Source organism: Lepus europaeus, chromosome 13 (genome assembly GCF_033115175.1).
Source record: "Lepus europaeus isolate LE1 chromosome 13, mLepTim1.pri, whole genome shotgun sequence".
Classification (NCBI taxonomy): Eukaryota; Metazoa; Chordata; class Mammalia; order Lagomorpha; family Leporidae; genus Lepus; species Lepus europaeus.
Genome location: NC_084839.1, coordinates 94,229,950 through 94,254,196, shown reverse-complemented (window position 1 = coordinate 94,254,196; position 24,247 = coordinate 94,229,950). Strand labels below are relative to the sequence as shown.

Genomic DNA, 24,247 nt, shown 5'->3' with positions numbered 1-24,247 from the left:
TGCCTTTGTACCTGATGGTCTCTCCATCAGTCAGGCTCTTCCCCAGGGTAGTCACACCTCTTATCCCCTCCTTCCTTCCCACTACATCTGAGAGCCACCCTTCAACACCCCACCCAGGCGTTCGGCATAGAGATTAGGATGCCGGTTAAAATGCTCATGTGCTAGCTAGGAGTGTCTCAGTCCCCGCCAGCTTCCTGTGAACACAGGCGGGGAGAGAGCGGAGATGGCTGAATTACTTGGGTCCCTGCCACCTACACAGAAAGCCTGGAACATATTTCTGGCTCTCAGCTCAGCGCATCTCAGCTACTCTGGATAGTGGAGGAGTGAAACAGCAGATGGGATCTCTCTCTCTCTCTCTCTCTCTCTCTCTCTCTCTCTCTCTCCCTTTCTCCCCCCACCTCCCTCTCAAGTACATAAATGAAATTTTCAAAATTTTAAATAAAATTATTATATTGTCACTCTCTAACTCCTTACTCCAATTTATTTCCCACCCTGATTTATTTTTCTCCATATGTTTTCCCTGATCCGAGGCAACTAATAGAGAACCTCAAATGTAATGTATTGGAGTCAAATGGACATTTTGAGGTTTGATGATTGTTTACAGCTCTTGTCTCTTCCATTGAGGAACAGTGTTGTTTTTTTTTTCTTTCTTATTATTATTTGTTGAACTCGTTACTTACTGTAGGGTTAATCTTTTTTTAAAAACAAAGATTTATTTATTTACCTGAAAGAGTTACACAGAGAGAGAAGGAGAGGCAGGGGGTGGGCAGTCCTCCATCCGCTGGTTCACTCCCCAATTGGCCGATCCAAAGCAAGGAGCCAGGAGCTTCTTCCAGGTCTCCCACGCAGGTGCAGGACCCGAGGACTTGGGCCACTTTCCACTGCTTTCCCGGGCCATAGCAGAGAGCTGGATCGGAAGTGGAGCAGCCGGGACTTGAACAGGCACCCATATGAATTGCTGGTACTGCAGGCAGGGGCCTTACCTGCTATGCCACAGCTCCGGCCCCTGTAGTGTTAATCTTATGAGTACAAAGCCAGGTGAGAGTAGATCGTTGTAAAAATTAAGAGAAGGAATAGGAGAGGAAGGAGAAGGAAGGGTGGTGCCATGGGCAGGAAGGAGGGCAGAGTGGGAAGTATCACTATGTTCCCAAATCTGGATACATGAAATGCATGAAACCTGAATACCTTAAATAAAATTTTTAAAAAATTTTAAAAAGCACTTACTATCTCACACATATATACCCCTGAAAATTTTGTACATCCAAAATTATATATGTGTGTGTATATTTCAAAATATTTGTGGAAAATGGAATTTAAAGATAACTTTATTTCGGGGAAAAAAACTTTTTGAAAATCATGCATAGTTTTTGCATAATGCAATTTTCCATGAACTATTTGAAAACCCTGATACATAAAATTTTGTACGAATGCTTCTATGCCTCTCCCCCAGTAAATGTGAGCTCCAATTAAAGAAAAGATTGGCCGGCGCCGTGGCTTAACAGGCTAATCCTCTGCTTTGTGGTGCCGGCACACCAGGTTCTAGTCCTGGTCGGGGCGCCGGATTCTATCCCGGTTGCCCCTCTTCCAGGCCAGCTCTCTGCTATGGCCCGGGAAGGCAGTGGAGGATGGCCCAAGTGCTTGGGCCCTGCACCCGCATGGGAGACCAGGAGAAGCACCTGGCTCCTGGCTTCGAATCAGCGGGATGCGCCGGCCACAGCGGCCATTGGAGGGTGAACCAGCAGCAAAAAGGGAGACCTTTCTCTCTGTCTCTCTCTCTCACTATCCACTCTGCCTGTCAAAAAAAAAAAGAAAGAAAGAAAGAAAGAAAGAAAGAAAGAAAGAAAGAAAGAAAGAAAGAAAGAAAAGATTTTGTTTTTATCACTGAGAAATTCTCAGTTCCCACAACCATGGGTGATTTGTAATAGGTATTAAATAAATGTCCATTGAGTGGTGGGGTATAAAAAAGCCATTTTCATATTTGTAATTGAAGTTCTTAGAATCTTCTCAATGGTGATTCACATCCATCAGCCCCATCAGCATTCTTATTTGGGTTCAAGTCTGATGCTCCTCTGTGTACATCTAAAATCTCATTCCCAAAGCTTCCACTACACTCAGGTTTATCAAGGGAAGAAGGAGCAAGCTTCACAGTCAGGCTGCCTGGGCTCCGTCCTCTTAAATAGATCTTTCAAAAGGGAACGGCAGGGCCAGCACTGTGGTGCAGAGGGTTGAGCCTTTGCCTGCATCGCCGGCATCCCACATGAGCGCCGGTTCAAGTCTTGGCTGCTCCACTTCCGATCCAGCTCCCTGTTAATGTGCCTGGGGAAAGCAATGGAAGATGGCTCAAGTGTTTGGGCCCCACCACCCAAGTGTGAGACCCAGGAGAAGCTCCTGGCTTCTGCCTGGCCCAGCCTTTGGAGCCATCTAGGGAGTGAACCAGCAGATAGAATTCTCTCTCTCTCTCTCTGGATCTATGACTTTCAAAAAAGAATCCTTTTATTAAAAAAAAAAAAAAGGAGGGGTAGAAAATGATAGCAATAACCCTTTTAGCCACTAATAAAGACTCCACAAGGCAATAGTAGTAATAATAGCTGCCAGTAACTGAGCACGCACCATGAGCTGGAAGGCATAACGTGTATCACAACATCCCATGCTCACGCTAACCTCTGGTCTAGGAACTGTTCTGAGTCCTCATTTTCAGATGAGGAGAAAAAGTGCATTACAGAGAATTCTCTCTGCTGCGAAGACCGTGGCTGAGTTAGTTTCCATTTCTGCTCTAAGAGCTGCTGCACCGTAGCTGTCTCACAGTTCCAGAGGTCATCCTCAGAAATGGGTCTCACTGCCCTAAGACCCAGGTATCAGCAGGGCTGTGTGCCCTCTGCGGTCTCCAGGGAGGAGCCTGTTTGTCTCTCCTAGCTTCCAGAGGTCACCTGCATTCCTAGGCTCATGGCGTCTTCCTCCAGCTTCGAAGCCGGCGGAACAGCGTCTTCCAATCCCTCTCCGACTCTTACTCCTCTCATTCATATAGACGGACCTTGCGATTATTACACTGAAGTCACCCAGCTGATGCAGGATCCTCTCTCCATCTCAGGGTCCTGAGCCACACCCACAGGGCCTCTTTCACCATGTGACATAATCACATGTTCTGGGGATTAGGGTGTGCACCTGGAGAGGAGCGGTGTTTCAGCTACTGGATTTTAGAGACAGAACCATGATTTGAATCCCAGCTGCTTTCTCGGACATCGTCTTGTGCAGTAAAACCTTTCGTGTTTCTGTTTAGACTTTGCCTCTTTGTGGGAGTGTAGGGAAAGTAGGAAGGTCTGGCCACAGATTTGGGTTCTGTAAGTGACATCAAACAGGACAGTTCCTCCCCTTCTGTCCTGCTCCTCTGCAGTAGAAAATGCCAAAAATTCACAATTACCTTTCAGTATCATTTTTATCTCATCAGGATAAGTTTCAAAAGAATGAATCTCACTTTAACCCCAAACATTTAGTCTCGACTCAAGAAACCACAGGCATTCCATAAAAGCAGGTTGCAGAATGGAAATGAAAGCCCTGCCTAGGGACAGGCTGTGTCACACCTCCCATCAGGAGTGAGATAATGGTGTGGAGCACAAAGCCACAACCCAAGGCAGACCCAGAGCTGGGATCCCCACAGAGCAAGGTGCTCTCGGGGAAGAGCCATTCCCATGGAGAGGCACCGGGACAGCTGGGGTGACCCTCATGAGGTACTGCGATGGCCCACAGGATCAGAGACACAGGTGACCAGAAAGGGGCAGGAGGCCCAGGCCACAGCAGACCACAGGAACCAGCTCAGCAAGGCAGCAGCTGATGCCCAAGGAGTGGGGGAACAGGGCAGGCACGGTTGTGTGCCAACCATCGGTGGCCCTCCCCTCCCGTAAAGTCAGGCTAGGGGTCTAGGAGGACCCCAGCTTCCCAGGGCTGGAGAGAGCTCAAAGGCAGCTCCAAGGTCCGGCAAAGCTGAGGACAGGATGGAGGGAGGCAAGCAAAAAAGACAGAGGCTCCCTGTGGCTCCCAAGGAAGTCCTGGGTTGATGGGGAGACCTAGTGGATGCTGATCTAGGACTGGGGGAAGACAAGACATCCACAACGCTGGGGAGCTCAAAGCTTCCCTCCGAGGGTTCTCTGTGTCTGCAGCGGGCAGGCCGCAGGGGAAAGGCCCAATAGGTCGACTTGATCATAGATTTACGTGACATGGGAGCCTTCAGGGTGAAGACTCTGGGACCCCAGTGGACGGTCCGTTTCAATGCTCAGAGGGCAGTGAAAGCTGTGTACAAATGAGCTTGGACAATGGGTGCGAGCTTACCCAGTAGACTGAGGGGAAACCCTGCAAGGCCTGGGGTCTCAGATGCTTCCTGGCCTCTCTCTCTGCAGCCTCCCTTCCTCTGGGCGAGGAGGCAGGACCTTTTCTGGAATGTGGGCTCCGATGTCCTACCACTCGCGAGGCAGGCCAGCTCTTAACTCAAAAAGGCCAGGGACAGGTGCAGTGCTGGCTGGGACTCTTATGGTTGACTTGGGGCAAAGAGGTTCTGGTTTCTGTGACCCCCTGGAGAAAGAGGGGTTTGGTTTCTATGGTTCACCCAGTGGAGAACTGGGGGTGGGGGGTGAAAGCCTGCAGGGTAGGAGCAGGTCAAAGAAAAAACTCTGCTTCTGAGGCCTCCACTTCGGGGTGTCATTTTCTGAGCCCCAACATAAACTCAACAAGCCCCAGGTTCCCATCTGTGTCAGCTAAGCCCTGTGCCCAGCCGACCCAGGCATGGGGCTGCTCCCACTTAGAAACACGCACGCACTGTCACCCACTTTGGGGTGACTCAGAGGGCCTCTGTTTCTCCAGGTAGGCGGGACCAGGGGACCCCAAGCAGGTTCTTAGAAGACAGGAACAGATGGCTAAGATTTAGGGATAGAACTAACCTGCCACCCCGTTGCCTTATTTCACCCCTTTCCTTAGTATGTGCGCCACAGTGTTAGAAATTAGAAGTGCACATATACATGGGCTGTGTGTGAGGCAGTGCAACCATAAGAAGGCAGAGTGTGTGCTACAGATATACCATCCTTGATTATCTATACTTGGGGTGACACAGAATTCACAGGAGTTATAGGATCAAACTGAAACACGTTGGATACCATTGTGCAGCACAGGCATAGCCTGCATAATGATATTTTGGTCAATGGTGTGCCACGCTTATGACAGTGGCCCCACAAATTATAGTAGTGCTGAAAAATTCCTATTGCCTAGCATTTGTACTGTACCTTTTCTATGATTAGACACCCGGATACTTCCCGCTGTGTTCTGGTTGCCTACAGGGTTGCGTACAGGGACATGCTGTGCAGGTTTGCAGCCTGGAAGCATTAGGCTGGACCCTACAGCCGAGTGTGTAGTCAGCAGCACATCTAGGTTCCTGTGAGTGCACCCTGTGATGTTTGCACAGTAACAACTCCCCGCCCCGCCCCCATGACGCACTTCTCAGAATGTATCCCATTGTTAAGCAGCACACAACTGTGTATGTTTGCAGGTTCTGGCTGCCCCTACTACAGACACATCCACTGTCTGGGCCCAAAGCCTGATGCCACAGGCACCATGGTCCCTGCTAGAGCTGCCTTAGCTGTGAACAGTGGTGTAGAAGCCAGCGCTGTGACACAGCGGGTAAGGCAGCCGCCTGCAGTGCCAGCATCCCATATGGGCACCAGTTCGAGTCCCATTGGCTCCACTTCTGATCCAGCTCTCTGCTGTGGCCTGGGAATGCAGTAGAAGATGGCCCATGTCCTTGGGCCCCTGCACCTGCATGGGAGACCCAGAAGATGCTCCTGACTTCGGATCGGCGCAGCTCCGGCCTATGCGGCCAATTGGGAGTGAACCAGCAAATGAAAGACCTCTCTCTGTCTCTCCTTCTCTCTCTCTGTAATTTTGCCTTTCAAATAAATAAGCAATTTTTTTTTTAAAAAAAGAAACACAAAGTTTCGTCGAAGGCAGCCCTGTGATACGACTCCTGACGCGGGCTTCTGACAGATGATTGACACGGCCGCCCGTCACTAGTTGCTTTTCTTTTGTGACATTGTCCTAAATAAGGGTGCATTCCTTCTCTCCTGTCCACTCCCTGATATTCCCCTTTGTCTGAGTCTAGTCAAAGGTTTTTGAACTTTCAAAGTTTCCTAAGTCCAGTGAGCTATGACATCAGCTTAGTGGATGGAGACCAGCTTGCTTTTAACAAAAGGAAGTATCCTAAAATGGGGGGGCGGGGGGGCAGGAATAGAATAAAAGGAACAGATTTCACACAGGAAGGAGAAGAATTCTTCCATGACAGCCTGTTTTTCTAGCACTCTGTGTGGGGGCAGGTGAAGAGCTGGTGACATAAAAATCTCACGTCCTGGCGTGGGTTGCTGGCAACAAGCCTGCAATCCACTGCTGTCAGTTGTACTTGAAGGTTGCCTTTGTCCCTTCGTCCAACCCTTACAGCACAGGACATAGCTCACTCTCTCCTGCAAACTATTGTCAAGCAGATACCTTTCTGCACGTGGCTGGGTTTGATCCTTTTTTTTTAAGATTTTATTTATTTGAGACAAAGAATTACAGACAGCGAGAGGGAGAGACAGAGAGAAAGGTCTTCCATCCTCTGGTTCACTCCCCAAATGGCCGCAATGGCCGGAGCTGTGCCTATCTGAAACCAGGAGCCAGGAGCTTCTTCTGGGTCTCCCACATGGGTGCAAGGGCCCAAGGACTTGGGCCATCTTCTACTGCTTTCCCAGGTCATAGCAGAGAGCTGGATTGGAAGAGGAGCAGCCGGGACTTGAACCGGCGCCCAAATAGGATGCCGGCACTGCAGGTGGAGGATTAACCTAATTGTGCCACCGCACCAGCACCTGGATTTGATCTTTTAGGCTAGAACTAGTGAAAGGTCTTCCTACTTGATCAGTCCTACAAAGGTGAATTGAAAAAGAAAAAGGATAAATGAAGCAAACCCCTAAAACCTTGCACCATTCACCAAATAGTGGTCAGGTCACGGGCGTAGAGATCTCTACAAAGCTTTGAAGCAATTGGCTGAGTATTAGGAACTCCAGTGCCCTCCACGGCACGTGTAGCCTGGCACAACTTATGCCCAAGTGGGGGGTGCTGTGCTGTGTGTGTGTGTTTTCTAGGTGGAAAATCCCCCAGTCCAAGAGCCTGCCCCCAACTCTGCTTGTGTCAGGGTCTCTGCAGCAGTGTGGGGGCATCCAACCTTTTCCTGGAAAGGCAGAAGGTAGCCAGGGGAGGGGGCTCCCACATCAAACGCTGCCTTTCATGACTGTTCGGGGTGGAGGACCCCAGTGCAAAGCAGAAGGGAGCGACCCCCAGGCGGGATGTCTGGAAGCCGAGAGAAACCACAGAGGTCCTGGACTAGACCTGCCGTCTCCGCTCTTTGCCATCTGTTTTTCATTTTGGTTTTGGTTACCTTCGACTTGAATTATGGAGCTCAGTTAAGGTGACTCGGATGCAGTTACTTTACGAATCCAAAACGAACACCGACTTTTTTCTCCAGTGGGGCTGGGGATGATGCTAAGACAGAAAACACATTGCCTTTCAGAAAACTGGCAAATGCTTCTCCTCCCGCATCCTTACGGAAGTAGAGAGCCTCTGTTTCTAAAAACCCAGAGCACTGTGACAAATGTCAATAGCAAAACGTGGCGCCCTCCCCCACCCCGCCCCGCCAGGGCAAGCGAGCTGCCCCCTTCCGCCCGCCCCACCAGGATGGAATGGTGCGGTCCCTGTACTGCCAGACAGGAAGCAAATCCTTCCACCAGAGGCCAAAGCATAAACCTTCTTCCTACTACTTCCATGTGTTGGATTCCTTAATAATGACTGTGGTCGACTGGAAAGAAAAAAAGCAAGTATTGTCCATTTCACAGCTAAAAATACTGTTGGAGTTTCACTGCGGGCTGAAGCAAGTACTTTCTTTCTCTCTTTGTTCCTCCGTCTGAACACCTCTATACCATAAGCAGTTATGCGTGCAAGGGCTTATTATTAGAGTCGATGAAAGACGCTTCAAGCGTTTCCCAGTAACTGAAAGTTGAACCGCAATTTCCAGTCATTCAGGAAACTGCGTCGAGCCTTTGCTGGAGACACTATCGCTCTGTGGGCTTCTGCCTTGTTCTGTGGTGAAATCCAGAAGAATCCTCCTTCCCCGGGAGACAAAGGGCAGGGAGGAAAAGGCAAGACTTGCCCCAGGGACCTGGAGCCCGACACAACTAGTTCCCACGTCAGCCAGCTATCACGGGACTCTGCGTTTCCCAGGACATCCGAGTTGCAGGAAAAGACAAGGAGAGGGAGAGGAAATTAGTTGTGACACTGTTGACTGTAGTCTTTATTTTGGTTTCCTCGTGATCTGAGAGACACGGTGGCTACAGAGTGAAAAAGATCAGAATGAAATATAATCATTCTGCATTGATTTTGCTACGTTGGCCGGTGCAGCCTTTGGTATAATTGCTTCAGACTGTAGTTTCTCAAACAATCAGTCAAAATAAAGAGGACTCAAAAATCAACCGCAAGACGTACTGTGCCGGCATGCAGCATTTAACCTCACTACATTTCATCTGGGGGGCATTTTGTTGTCAAAGACAGGTTGCATGTATCAGGACAAGCAAATGGGCGGAAAATTGATTTCAATCATCCCGATGTCTCTAAGTGGCTTGTGGCTTGGTTTGTAGATCATGTCTCATTGAGAGTTCTAATCCTGTAATAAAAAGGTAAAGCAAACCAAGAGGAAACTATCAGTCAATAAGAAGATATTGTCTGGATGTGGCCCCTTGTTCCAATCACAATTGTGGCTTTGCCCTATCTAAGAGACACCAACTGAGTATCCACATTGGACCTCCACGGTCCCAGGCTCAGGATGTCCAACTCCACACCCATCTCGCTGCCAAGGAGGGAAAGCCAGGAACAGTGAGAATTCACAGGGGCAGGACGCCTTGTCACTCTCACCAATACACCAACACCTTTGAAAACCTAAAGCAAAAGGCAACCAAGTTAGCAAAGTGAGCAAAGCAACCATTGTTAGGCCAAACAGTTGTTTCTTACTGTGACCCTTTCTTTCTGAATCCATTTCTCCACTGGGGGAACATCTTTGGTAGAGCCGCCCTTTCCTGCAGTTCTTCATGGAAGCAACTCTTTTGGGCTCTGTTATCAATGCACACAACTACAGGACTCCAAGAGGCACAAAAAGCTAAAGGCAGCTGACTTCCTACTAAACGCTGACCTAAATATAAAAATGGCGTGGTGAGGAAACAGAAGTATCTTTTCCACTAAACCAAAGAAATAGCTCCGGAAGCCAAATCCTAAGATGTCGAGTACTTGATGGAAGGGTGGGTTCAGCATGGAACTGTGCCTCCAACACCATGACTAGGCCTTGATCAGATGGTCAGGTCCAATGTCACTGTCAGTGGAGGGGCCGGTGCTGTGGTGTACTGGGTAAAGCTGCCGCCTCCAGTGCCAGCAACAGGCGCTGGTTCGAGTCCCAGCTGCTCCACTTCTGATCCAGCTCTCTGCTATGGCCTGGGAAAGCAGTGGAGGATGGCCCAAGTCCTGGGGCCCTTGCACCCACGTGGGAGACTCAGAAGATGTTCCTGGCTCCTGACTTTGGATTGGCACAGCTCTGGCCATTGTAGTCAATTGGGGAGTAAATCAGTGGATGGAAGACCTCTCTCTCTCTTTCTCTCTCTCTCTCTCTCTCTCTCTTTCTGCCTCTCCTCTCCCTGTGTAACTCTGCCTTTCAAATAAATAAATAAATCTTTAAAAAAATGTCAGTGGAATGAGGCTGGAATAACTTAGCCCTGTTGATCAGAAGAACCTAGTTTATTTTCTTTACCCTAGGCGTCGGGCTCTCTGTAGAGTGGAGTCTTCTCTCAGCATCCACACAGACTTTGTTCCAGGACTCCTAATGGATACCCAAATCTGCAGATGCTCGAGTCCCTTATATAAAATGACATAGTACATGACTAAAGTCTACACAACTCTCTAGAAATGTAAATGATCTCGGCCGGCACCGTGGCTCAACAGGCTAATCCTCTGCCTTGCGGCGCCGGCACACCAGGTTCTAGTCCCAGTTGGGGCGCCGGATTCTATCCCGGTTGCCCCTCTTCCAGGCCAGCTCTCTGCTATGGCCCGGGAAGGCAGTGGCGGATGGCCCAAGTCCTTGGGCCCTGCACCCGCATGGGAGACCAGGAGAAGCACCTGGCTCCTGGCTTCCGATCAGCACGATGCGCCAGCCGCAGCAGCCATTGGAGGGTGAACCAACGGCAAAAAGGAAGACCTTTCTCTGTTTCTCTCTCTCTCACTATCCACTCTGCCTGTCAAAAAAAAAAGAAATGTAAATGATCTCTAGATTCCTTATAATGACCAATGCAATGCCTACTTATCACTCCATTCACATAGCTTCAGCGTAGTGCTCAGCATGTGAGAATTCAACTTTTACTTGCTGGAACTAATTGGAATATTTTTGCTAGCATTTTCCATTGTGGCTGGTTGAAGACATGCATGTGGAAATACCCTGGCCTGTGACCTCAGGTCCCAGATGCCTAGCACCAAATCAAATTGACGAGGACTCTATCCCAGGAACTCGACACAGGACCAGCCATCCCTCCAAGCCAGAGACAAGCTAGTGCTAATGAGACAGGAGCAAAGTCCACTTTATTCCCATTGGAGAACTTGATTTATCAAGAGAGGCTCAGACTGCATGGATTCTGACACCAATCTACTCTACTAATCTCTCTCACAAGTGACCTAGCATAATACAGGATACAGGAACACTGGGTTGCATTGGCTCTGCACAGCTCCAGATGTTACGGGGTGGACAAAGCCTCTGGAGCTAAGTGGCCCAGGGACCAAAGGCGTGCCTTTCCCTCTTCTCCTTACCCTTCCCCCCTCCTTGGCCATTGTTCTTTCTTCCCAATGCCCAGTAGATTCTTCCCTACTTTACTATTAGCTATGAGTAATTTGTTACTATTCTTACTACAGATGGTATGGGTGGAAATTCTGTCCCCCGCCTCTGGACAACATGTATATATAGTGAAGTCTTCACCTCCATAGTTAAGGTGAGGTCATTGGGATGGGCTCCTAATCTGATGTAACTGATGTCCTTACAAAGAGGGGAAATTTGGACACAGTCATGTACAGGAGGGGAACACCATGTGAACATGGAGATGGAACCAGTAGTAGTAATAAGTCTAGTAGTCAAGGAGCAGGAAAGATTGACAGCAAGCTGCCAGAAGCTAGGAGAGAGGCATGAGATGGATTCTTTCTCAGGACTCTCAGAAGGAACCAATTCTACAGACACCTTGCTCGTAGATGTTCAGCCTCCAGATCTGTGAGACCAGAAAATTCTGTTGTTTGTGCCTTCCAGCCCTGAAGACCAGTACAAGGGGTATTGGGTGCCTTATCTCTACAAGATGGAATTGAACCCAAGCAGCCAATTCTCCTCTTGAAACCTTGACCAGTTACTGTGTGTGTCTGACCATGCAGGACTGTAGGGTGTAGGCCAGGAACACGAAACTTTTCATCCAACCTCTTGCATTCTACAGCTGGGGTTTGCAAATTCGACTGAGAAAAGATTATCAAGAGAAAAGGCACACAAGTATTATTTAATGTTAATATTTTTAAAGATTTTATTTATTTATTTAAGAGGTGGCGCTACAAAGAAAAAAGGTCTTCCATCTGTTGGTTCACACTCCAAATGGCTGCAAGGGCTGGAGCTGAGCCAATCTGAAGCCTGGAGCCAAGAGCTGCTTCTGATTCTCCCACACAGGTACAGGGGCCCAAGCACTTGGGCCATCCTCTGAGGCTTTCCCAGGCCATAGCAGAGAGCTGGATCGAAAGAGGCGCAGCCGGGACACAAACTGGTGCCCACATGGGATGCCAGTGCTGCAGGTAGAGCCTTAGCCTACTGCACCACAGCACTGGCTCGTTAATGTTAATATTTTAATTTTCACGTGCAGCGACCTTCAGAGAAGAAAAGTAAAGACCCAAAGAAGTCGTTAGTCCAGGCATTTATATACCATGTTAACAGAGAGTGATGGATTGGCAGAGAAGTGATAAAACAAAGGAAAAAGGATTTGGGCGTTTTACCTGGTAGGAAGGTAAAAACATGGAGGAAACTAATGGAAGACAGGGTTATTTTAGTAAGACTTGCTCCTGCAGACCCGTCTTGGTCTGTCTCCAGGGATGAAGGTTGTTATTCTCCTAGTGTAAGGGGTGGGGGGTGGGGGGGCCTTCACAAAGAGAGACTTAATTCCTACTTTTAGGTAGATCAGGGGTGAGGGTGGCAGGGTTTTCTGTGTTTGTTCCTTCTTCTCTGCCTTCAGCTCAGAATAATCTTTAAGCATCTTTGGGGGTGGTATATCCTGATCTCCTTGAAGAGCCTTCTACAGATCTGCATGTCTATCTTTCTGACGAATGAGTATAGGAAACCCTACTTTGCAGACAGATCTACGACATACAATGAATAAAACACCATCTACAAATACCACTCCAAGAAACTAAATGTGTAAATATACTTTATGGAGAACCAAGGTCTTAAAGAAGAAATCAAGGCCTGTCTGTCTGCACATCTTCATCCACAGTTGTATCCATAGAAATGTCAGGTGCAGAACTGAAATTGCTCACTGCTTCATCTCAACTAAAACACAACTAATGGCACTTGGATCATTAATGGTACCTAGTTTTGTAGACTCAGCTCTCTTGGTCCTTGCAGTTCTGACCTACTCATGTGGTTCAGGTGCTTTGTGAGGTTTTTGGTGGTAGTGTTTAACCGCATGGGTTCTGATGGTTTATTTTCCATGGGAAGGAAACAAATGGTTTCCACTAGGGAGTGTTTCCCTGTGGTCCAGGTAGTTTGCTGGTACTCATCTGTCCAGCTACATCCTTCACCCAGAAGACCAAGGAGTTGGGAAGGTCAGCTCAGTAGGCTCAGTGAAAAAAAGAGAACAGTCATGAGACATTAGCTGTGCAAACTGTAGGGTGGGGGGGAAGGAATAGTCTACTCCTCTGTTATGAAACATAACAATTCACACCTAACGTGGCTTAGTGCAGTGGCTCTCAATGGGTGAGTATTCATTTTAGTAATGTATGCCCTTTCCATTGTGTTGCCATTTATGCTGGGCACAAAAGTCGTGGTGGGGGAAACTCCTAGTGCCTCAGCAGGAATCCAGGCAGCGACTCCCAACCAGACCGGTGCTCTCATCACATCCTTCACCACTGAGCGCTTGTGGGAAAGAGAAAGGTCCAGCCTCACTCTACACTGACCCTGACGAAACAGTAGCCGTGATTAAAGCTACCAAACCTGGACCCTCAAACACATGTCTTTCTAATACTCAGCATGACCAAATAGAAGATGCCCGAAGTATTCTCTACACCTCAAAGACTATGGTTATCTGGAGCGAAGGCTCTGTGTGTGATGGTTGAGTTCAGAGTTGATCAAGATGCTTTTTCCATTTGTACTTGAGACAAACTCAGATTTTGATAGTGAGATTTTCTTAAAAGTGAACAGAGTAGCCTGTCCTTTTAGGGAAAACTGTTAGTATTTGTTTTCAAAGGCACAATTTGAGATTTCAGTAAAAAAAAAAAAAAGCATTTTGGAAAACTAAGATCTGCCATCATGAGCCTGACAGCTTTTCAACATGAGAAGACTTTTCTGGTGAGCTGCATGTTCACATGTGCAATGTAGCATCATTTGGAAGAGCTGCCGAAGCAATATGTTCTAAACCTAACAAAACAGCATGTTGGTAAGAGACACCCTTAAAGGTCAAAATAGACCAGATTTTTTAGTTAAGGAAAGCTTGGAGTTAAAATGTTGTTTATCTGGCAAAAATGGAAAGAGAGGAGAAAGACAGAGTTCCTATCCACTAGTCCACTCCCCAGATACCCACAATGTCCAGGTCTAGGTTGGGGCCAAAGCCAAGAGCTGGGAAGGCAATCCAGGTCTCCTGCATTGGGTGGAAGGAACTCCACTACTTGTGGAGTTCCCGGGGTCTCCCAGGGTCAGCACAAGCAGGATACTGGAGTTAACAGCCAGAGTTAAGCTAGAGTTAACAGCCAGGAATCAAAGCCAGGCACTCTGATGTGGGTTGCTGGCAACTGGCTAAATACAACTGATAGGCTCAATACTCAAGACCCCAAATAGCATTTACTCTAAAAGAATATGAAAAGCCTATTGAAATAGTTTCAAGTTCTATATTGCAACTAATACTTGAGAAACCACCACTTGTCAAGTTTTGTTGTAGTTCAATATGAATTTGTCAACTCCCACACCTATTGTTATTTTTAAATGAATTAATGTTTTTAGGTTCTCATTTTCAATATCATATTGTTTGAGATAAGCCCACCTGAGACCACCTACCCACCAAAGGATGGACTCAGAAACATGAAGGAAGCACAAAGCAAGGCGCTTATTGAAACCAGGTCTCAGCAGTGATCAGCGAGTGGAAACAGGCACTGCCCTCCGATATTCAGCTGCTTCTATCCCTGAGATGCAGGAATCCTTTCCCTGGGCTCCTCATTTGTTGAGCAACTCTGAGTCACAATCTAAAAGCAATACTATACCTGAAGCAAGGGCAGGGGGAGGGGAATGGCGATTGGGTGTTGCTGGGCAAGTAGGCTGGGGGAGGGAGAGGTTATACTATGATTGTTCGAAAAGGAATGTAACAGCCTTGGAAACCTGTCTTAGAAACAGCCTAGCCTTTTACATTACAAAGTCCTGCCCCTACCCTGCTAGCCCTGCAGGTGGTCCTACCTTCTCCCAAGGGAAGCCTGTTAGAGGGATCGCCTCTGCCTGGCACCAGGTGGGTTACTCGGCCTGATCACACTGGGCAATAAAACCGTACAGCCTCCCCTGAGTCTGTGTCAGGTGAGCTACCCAGACTGATAACACTGGGTGGTAAAACCTTGGGAGGAATGCTACCTAACTGACACTCAGCAAATCCTCTGTTCAGGAGAAGAGGGAGGAGGGGTGGGAGAAATGGCAGGATGAACTGGACCCCAGGCTGAATGTAAACTAGACACTCTCTCTCAGATTCTGTCTGGAGAGGTGCCCGTCCTTTCTGATGGATGCCCTACCTCATTAAACCTTGCTGCCTTGTTTACCACTCCCCTGTGAATTCTTTCCTGCATGAAAACAGGAATCTTTTCCACTCATTTCTGCTAAGTGAGCCCATCAGTTGATCTACTTTGTTTTTTTTTTTTTTTTTCCCACTTAGCTCCCTTTGCAGCTGGGGACTAGGCCCTGGCATCAGGCCTGTACTTAGGCTTAGCTAAGTTCTTATGAAAATACACCATTGGGTCACTTCTAATGCTTATGCAATAAATATTGACAGACATAGTCCACATAAACAAAAGCCCTTTGGGATCCTTAGTAACTTAAAAGTATGTAAACGGATTATGAGGACCAAAGGGTAGAGAACAGCTGGTTTAATTAAACTTGAAATGGATTGAATTTGGTTCTACACACAGTTTCAGTTCTCCCTAATAACCTTCATCTATCTCTATTATATAAAACTGAGAGTCAAAGATGTATTTGTTGGCTTCAATAATCTAGAAAATTCTACCATATGTGCTATGCTCCCATTGAGTAATGTTCAGTTTGATGGAGACCCTGCTGCTTAGCTTGGGGTTAAGGAAATAGAGAAATAATTTAGATGTGCATGTCTTTCTGTGCTTTTACAAAATTTGCTTTGCTTGATTTTTTTTTTCCTTTTTGGCTTCTATTTTAGGAGCAACTTTTCAGGCTCATTTGCTCAACACATTTTAGTGTGATTTTCACAGACAAGTTTTTGTTCTTAGAAATGTGCCTCAGACTATTTCCTTGCCTATTGTGAAACCACCTGCAATCACTGTTTAAAAGCATTATCAATTGTATTATTTATAGACATCATTTAACCTGTTTTAGCTATGAGAAAAGTAACCGAATGTCTATTTATTGTATTTGTTGTGTTAGTTCGTCATTGCTGTGATGAAACACCTGAGGCAGGCAAGCTCTATAAATAAGAGGCATTGAATTAGCTCACAGTTTTGGAGGCTAACAGTCCAACCAGCACGATGCAGCCTCTGGTGAGGGCCCTCTGGGTGGGGACAGATGTGTGGGAGATCCCATTCCAATGCAGCAAACGAGAGAGACATCGAGTAGGGCCAGGCTCTGGGTTTCTAGCAAACTTCTCTAGAGAACTAAGCAGGGTCCCAGCAGAAATATCTTCATCTTTTGCAAGAACACATCCCTGATTGACACAGGGCTTCCTTGACCCCACCTCATCAACTCTGAAGACCAAGCTCTCAACACAAACAACATCCTAAACATAGCACTTAATAGCAAGACAAGCAATATGCCTGGTATAAACTTCAGAAGGTGCAAAAGGAGAAATAAAAAGAAGTACTAGTGTATTTCACAAAGGCTACAGAAAATGGAATTAAAATATTGGTATTTTGGTGCAAAAAAATGTTTGAGGTGTCGGTGCTGTGGCAAAGCGGGTTAGTGCCCTGACCTGAAGCACTGGCATCCCATATGGGCACCAGTTCGAGACCTGGCTTCTCCACTTCCGATCCAGCTCTCTGCTATGGCTTGGGAAAGCAGTAGAAGATGGCCCAAGTCTTTGGGTCCCTGCACCCATGTAGGAGACCTGGAAGAAGCTCCTGGCCCCTGGCTCAGGATCAGCACAGCTCCAGTCTTTGCGTCCAGTAGGGGAGTGAACCAGTGGATGGAACACCTCTCTCTCTCTCTTTCTCTCTCTCTCTCTCTCTCTCTCTCTCTCTGCCTCTCCTCTCTCTGTGTGTAACTCTGCCTTTCAAATAAATAAATACATCTTTAAAAAAAGCTTGAAATCCATACATAGCTTTTTCATAATATGCACTTTCTTTAAAGATTTATTTATTTATTTGAAAGGCGGAGTTATAGAGAGGCAGAGAGAGAGAGAGAGAGGTCTTCCATCTGCTGATTCACTCCCCAAATGGCCACAATAGTTGCACTGATCCGAATCCAGGAGCCAGGAGCTTCTTTCAGGTCTCCCACATGGGTGCAGGGGCCTAAGGACTTGAGCCATCTTCTACTGCTTTCCCAGGCCATAGCAGAGAGCTGGATCAGAAGTGGAGCTGCCAGGACTCGAACTGGTGTCCATATGGGATGCCGATGCAGCAGACTGGGGCTTTAACCCACTGTGCCACAGCGCCGGCCCCCATAATATGTTTTTCATGAACTTTTTGAAGACCCTTTATAGTTCATTTCCTCAAATTTCCATTCTCCAGTCTTCCAGTTCTCTCCAGAAACAACTATTGTTGCCAAGTTCTTACACATTATATAATGCTACTCAATGATTTGGTTTTGTCTCCTTTCACTTAATGCTCCATTGTTCCATATAGAGAGATGCATTTCATTGTATAGATGAATGATTTGACTCCTGCCCTACCTGGAAACACTGAGACTAATTTCCCATTTTTTGCTACCATAATGCTTTAATGTCTACATACATTTGTGTTTGTGCACTATATATATATATATATATACACATATATATATACATGTATAACTTTCTGGATCAAAGCAGGATGATGTCTCTTAGACCTCAGTTGTAGATATATATATATATATATATATATATATACATATATACATATATATATACACATATATATACATATATATATATATATATATATATTCAAGCCATCTATTACTGAGGAGCTACTGAGAGCTAGCGATGCTGTGAAATACCTACTTAGTCTTCTTCCCGGGTTTCCTAAGTGCTGTGGAATCTCCAGGTGGTGAATGTCTTTGTACGCTAATGAGCTGATGCAGGGTTGGTGACCACTGGTAGCTTCAGGGTGAGCCTTAGTCACCGGAAAGGGACAGAGACATGATTGGAAGTTTGGGACTTCAGTCCCATGCTTTTTCTCCAGGATGTGCCTCTGTAAGGAACGGAGGAAAGAGGCAGGGCAGGGAAGTTCAGCGAGGGTGCCGTTTCAGGCCAGGTCTAGCCTCAGCCTGACCGCTCAGGGGTGCTCCGTCCCCTTCCTGGAGGAATGCCCACCCCACACCTATCAGCTGCTGCACAGGGGCACTCAGGTGCTCCCATAGCCCAAGGCTGCCCACACAGAAAGAATAATGGACTCAAAGGGACTCAGGGAGAGCTGGGTGGAGAACTGACAGCATCTCCTCCCTCCAAACTGAGCCTCTTCTAGATTCCAGTATCTCAGCCAGATTCATCCACCGAAAGCAAGGGACTGGCCCCATCCAACCCACACATAACCACTTTTGGTGGCTGCCAGTCTCCCAGCAGCACTCTGCTGGCACTGGCTTCCTTTTTTAAGATTTATTATTTGAAAGGCAGAGTTACAGAGAGAGAGAGAGAGAAGAGAGAGAGAGATACCACCCATCTGCTGGTTCACTCTCCCAAGTGGTCGCAATGGCTAGGGCTGGGCAGGCTGAAGCCAAAAGCCAGGAGCCAGGAGCTTTGTCCAGGTGTCCCACATGGGTGGCAGAAGCCCAAGTTCTTGGACCATTGTCTGCTGCTTTCTCAGGCACATTAACAGGGAGTTGGATCGGAAGTGGAGCAACTGGAACATGAACCAGCTCTGTGGACAATACTCTCTAAAGTTATAATTTTCTTTCATTTTTAAAAAGTAGGATTTAAAACTAGCTCAAAGATTATACTAGGAAAGTATGCTCCATCAACTGTCTACAGTTGGGGATGTGGTGAGTGTCAGTCTGCCTTGTTTTAAGATCTTTTATTTTAAAAGATTTATTTATTTTTACTTGAAAGTCACAGTCACACAGAGAGAGAAGGAGAGGTCCTCCATCCGCTGGTTCACTCCCCAGTTGGCTGCAACAGCCAGAGCTGTGCAGAACTTAAGCCAGGAGCCAGGAGTCTCCTCCAGGTCTCCCATGTGGGTGCAGGGGCCCAAGGACTTGGGACGTCCTCCACTGCCTTTCCAGGCCATAGCAGAGAGCTAGATCAGAAGTGGAGCAACCAGGACCCGAACTAGCACCCATATGGGATGCCAGCACTGCAGGTGACAGCCTTACCTGCTACACCACAGCACCGGCCCCAGGATCTGTCTTCTGGCTGGAATTTGAATGAGTGAATCTGAATAGCTAAGCAGTAAGGGACACACAGGGAGGCTCACTTGTAATTATTTTATGTTGGTTCCCAGTGGGGCTCTCCTGCACCCTTAAAATTTCACAAGGATTTAACAAGAAAGTCATGGAGAAGTTCGGGGCTGGAACAGTAGTTATTTTGCAAAAAAGAAAAAAAAATAACAAAAACTGGAGGCTCTTACAAACCTCTGCACTGGTCCCATGACAACTTACCTGAAGTTGCTTTTCTGTGCAGGTGTCAAAAAGAACAGAACATACCAGGGGTCTTCAAGAAGTTCTTGGGAAACATGTATTAAGAAAAAAAAAACCTATGCATGGATTTTTTAAAAATCGTACCAAAATAAACTTTTCTTCCCATTTTTTCCATAAATACTCTGATGCACCTTTGCAGTCCTGTCACGTGGCTTTTCTGAGTACTGCCATTCCCAACCGCTGTGTCTGGGCTTGGCTTTACAGCACTGCCGATGTCCGTCTGACACGATTACAGATTTCACAGCTTCTGACCTTGTATCTTGTGACATGCTTTCCTGCCTCTCTGGACCCCTCCGAGCTGCCAGTGCGACAGAACCACACACTGTGTGGAAGACGACGCATGTCCCACACACTTCCTTCTGGCTGCTGAACCAGGGATCCTTCTCATCTAAGACAGAGACCAAAGTGTTGGGTTTGGACGCCACCACGCATCAAGCAGCGTGCTATGTGACACGTTGCCCAGAGATTAGCGATCAAAATAGACTTCAAAGGACAGCGCCCTAATACATCTGCTAGCTAGCAGGTTGCTTACTGTCGCTCAGAGCAATTCCCACGAGGGCGCCAGCTCTGTCATAAATGCTCAGTTAAAACAGACTCAGGTTCAGTCTAACCCTCTCCTCTGCACCTGCCGGGAGACCCTCTTTGCACCTTGCAGGTGCAGAGGAAAGAGCATCATTTGTTTTGCAGCCATTGGCAGGGGGGTGGTGACTGGCCTCATCCGGGTACAAGCTTGGTGACTGTGCAGGCAGTAAGAGGAGGCAGACAGGCCGGGCTGCTAGAAGGTGAAGGAGTTGCCAACAAAAGCGCCCTGGGTTTAAGACTTCCCACACTTTCTTCCAGCTGGCAAGCAGCCTCATGGGGCCTCACCTTGATTCCATCTGGGAGACAAAACTCTCCCGCTCCCTCCCACTCCAAATCTGGTTTGAACTGAGGTTGGACAACCGCTGTCCTGGCGTGACCCCCTGAGCTCTGGGTCCTGCCTTCCACATCGAACTGTAGACCATGCTTCCAGCTCTGCCTGGGCGCAGAGGGTCATCTCAGGACCCGCCTCTGCCGGTCACCACGCTGGGGCTCCAGGTAGTTCTGATATGCCTCGTCCCCCTCATTCCGACGAACTTGGCGAGGCCCTCGTGTGGGAAGCAGGCATGAATTGGCTTGCTCTCCCGGTGCGGCACTGGGGCAGGTTTCCCAGACTCCAGTGGTGGCATTGTTCCCTGCTTCCCTGGAGAAGTACGGCCAGCTGATTTCCCAGTCTGATTCACGGAGGCAGCTCAGGGGCTCCAGAGGAGCCAGAACAACCCTGAAGTGGCCCCAGGGTGGATTTTACGTCACTGCTGTTGCCTCCTGTTTCAGGGACACAGGACCTAGGTGGGCATTGGAACAATAATACCACATTCTTTGCTCCACATCAGAAACAGGATTCTTTGGGACAATAACAAAATAGCAGCTCTTAGGGGTCTTAAGCATCCACATAGAGTTAAACGGGCACCAAATTACATTAGTGACGCTATTGAACCAAAACTTGGATTAGCCAAGGACTTGGGGTACCTCCCTGATTGACAGTGGTGTCTCCTCCCTATCTGGTAATTTTGCTGGACCTACCTGGACCTAGGATGCTATGGCCTCACATGGAAGAGCTGATGCCCAGCATGAGTGTTCTGGGACAATGTCGGAGGGAACTCCAGCTTCTCCCTCTGAAACCAATACTGATGTCCGGGCAGCACCAGGTGAATTGCCTCCAGTATCTTACTGAGCATGTAAATTCACTAGCTCAGTGCAGACTCCTGGTATGCATCCTAAACAGAACCTTCCTTGTATTTGCTCTTCCCATAGTCTTCCCCTTCTCGCCTGCTTTCTCCCCTTAGAACTGTTCTTCCTGAGCGGCCTCTGAGGCTTTCTTTTCGGATCCCAAAGCTTTGTCATGCTAAGGCATTCTCTCCCTCTGAGCCACAGGCCGCCCTGGCCCTTGCTACCTCCCGTGGGCTTTCTCGCCCCAACAAGCAACTGTCTTGACCCTGCCTTGTCTCCTCCTCTGTGGCTCCTGGCACCACGCTGGATGTGGGCTCCAGAAATCCACTCTCCTCCTAGCCTTTCAGATGCAAAGGGGAAGAAACCAATCTAGAACTCCGATTCTTTTTTCTGTTGTTGTTGTTAAAGATGTATTTGTTTTTATTTGAAAGTCAGAGTTACAGGGGCTGGCGCCGTGGCCCACTTGGTTAATCCTCCACCTGCAGCACCGGCATCTCATATGGGCACCGGATTCTGTCCCAGTTGCTCCTCTTCCAGTCCAGCTCTCTGCTGTGGCCCGGGAAGGCAGTGGAGGATGGCCCAAGTGCTTGGGCTCTACACCCACATGGGAGACCAGGAGGAAGCACCTGGCTCCTGGCTTCGGATCGGCGGGGCGCAGCACCGGCTGTGGCAGCCATTTGGGGGGTGAACCAACAGAAGGAAGACCTTTCTCTCTGTCTCTCTCTCTGACTGTCTATAACTCTACCTGTCAAATAAATTTTTAAAAAAGAAAAAAAAAAGAGTTACAGAGAGAGAGAGAGAGATGTGCCATCTGCTGCTTCATTCCCCAAATGGCTGCAACAGCCAGGGGCTGAGCCAGGCTTAAGCCAGGAGCCAAGAGCTTCTTCCAGGTCTCCCACGTGGGTGGCAGGGGGCCACGGACTTGGGACATTTTCTGCTGCTTTCCCAGGTGCATTATCAGGAAACTGGATCAGAGGTGGAGCAGCCAGGACATGAGCTGCTACCTATGTGGGATGCCGGCATTGCAGGCGGTGGATTTAGCTGCACGCCATGACACCAGCTCCTAGAACTCTAATTCTAAACCCACTCAGATGTCACTCTCCTCTACCAAAAATGGCAGCCTATCAGCAATTGAGAAAATAAAATAGACAAATAAAAAGATGAAAATCATGGTAGTTTTCAAACAGTGCACCCCGGAGGCAGGGAAATCAGGTTTATATTCACAGATTGTCAATCCAGTTAGTTCTTTTAAAAAAAAAGAACATTTGTTTATTTATTTGAAAGTCAGAGTTACACAGAGAAAGATACGCAGAGAGAGAGAGAGAGAGAGAGAGAGAGAGAGAGGTCTTCCATCCACTGCTTCACTCCTCAATTGGCTGCAACAGCTGGAGCTGTGCTGATCTGAAGCCAGGAACCAGGAACATCTTCTGGGTCTTCCACACAGGTGCAGGGGCCCAAGGTCTTGGGCCATCTTCTACTGCTTTCCCAGGCCATAGCTGAGAGCTGGATTGGAAGTGGAGCAGCCGGGACTCTAACCGGCGCCCATATGGGATGCCAGCATTGTAGGTGTTGGCTTTACCCGCAGGCCCCAGTCCAGTTAGTTCTGTTCCTGCTAGGAGCTGCTGTCCTCTCTCCTTTTGTGCATAGAACTTGCAAATGAGAAAGACAGACCTGTCCAAAATAAACGAATTCTTGCTGCAAACCCAACTGGCTGGTTGAAGGTGTAAATGCAGCCTGTGGTTGTGCAGATGCCAAAGTGCTGGTTCCAGTCTTGGTTGGAACATTCTAAGACAGCTTACAGACGTTTAAGTCAGAATGGGGATTATGTGGTCTGGATGCCTCTGTGGGTGTCCCCGATGACAGTGCAAGGAGGTGTGACTCTATGGGTCTAGTCTACTTTAGGAATGCGTATACATCAGCAACTTGAGTGAGTCTACGTTCAAATAGATATGGTTGTAGGGAGGTGTTCTGCACCAAACTCCAAGGGAAGCAGTGTGTAAGGTGTTGTTGCTAGACCTGCTTCCACAAATGACCCACGCTCATGCTGCTGTGAGTAGATGAGAGAACCCACTGGGATTTCCATAGGACACAGAATTTTTGTTTTATTGCGTTTGCTCCCATTGCATACACAAAAGTTTCTAAGGGGCAGACATTTGGCACAGTGGTTGAGACAACCCCATTCCATGTTGGAGTGCCTGGGCTCAATCTTGGCTCTACTCCCAATTCCAGCTTCCTGCTAATGCACACCTTGGGAGGCAGCAGGTGATGGGTCAAGTGTTGGGTCCCTGCAGCCCATGTGAGAGGCCATGATTGAGTTCCAGGCTCCTGGCTTCAGCCTGGCCCAACCCTGGTTGTTGCAGGTATTTGGAGAAAGAACCAGCAAGTGGAAGATCTCTCCCTGGCTCTGTCTCTATATCTCCACTTTTCAAATAACGCAAAAATAAATTTTTAAATGTTTTTTAAACATTCACAAGAAAATCAACATTATCCCAAGTAGAATTTAAACACAGAAATTCACAGGATTCAGTTCCAAAAAAACGAAGACCTGGGCTAGTTTGTACATGAGGACATCAAGGAAGTTTCTCAATGAGTGACATTCTCCATGGATGAATAAGGGCCAGGAAACAGTGCAAGAAATGGGTCAGGAGAAGTAGCTACTCCCTTGTGAAAAAAAGTGAGCCTGTGAGAGACAGTGTCCCATGAACCTCCATGCGTGGGCTTCCCTACAGCCTCATCTTCAGCCCAGGAATACCTGTGGATAGTGCAGCCTGGGGGTTACTTCTATCAATCCAAGGAGAAGAACTCCCAAGTCCTCATTGGCTGACATCTCTAGCTTTGCTTTAAGAAATAATTTTTTGAAGGAGAGAGAGAAAGAGAGAGAGAGAGATATATAGATTTTCCACCCACTGATTCACTCTCCAAATGCCTGCAAAAGCTGGGACTGGCCCAGACCAAAGAGAGGAGCCAAATCTTACTCTGAATCTCCTACATGGGTGGCAGGGATCCAATTACTTGAGCCACCACTAGCTCCTCCCCGGGTGTACATTAGCACCAAGCTGGAATTTAGAATGGAGGCTGGACTTTGAATCCAGGCACTCTGAAATGGGGTGAAGATCTCTCAATGACATC

At 47.7% G+C, this 24,247-nt stretch overlaps 1 protein-coding gene across 1 annotated transcript in view; it reads left to right on the top strand.

The window, feature by feature from the left end:
- The window catches only part of FHL2 (four and a half LIM domains 2), an 84,971-nt gene that overhangs the window by 10,837 nt on the left and 49,887 nt on the right, over positions 1-24,247 (top strand). The window lies entirely within an intron of this gene.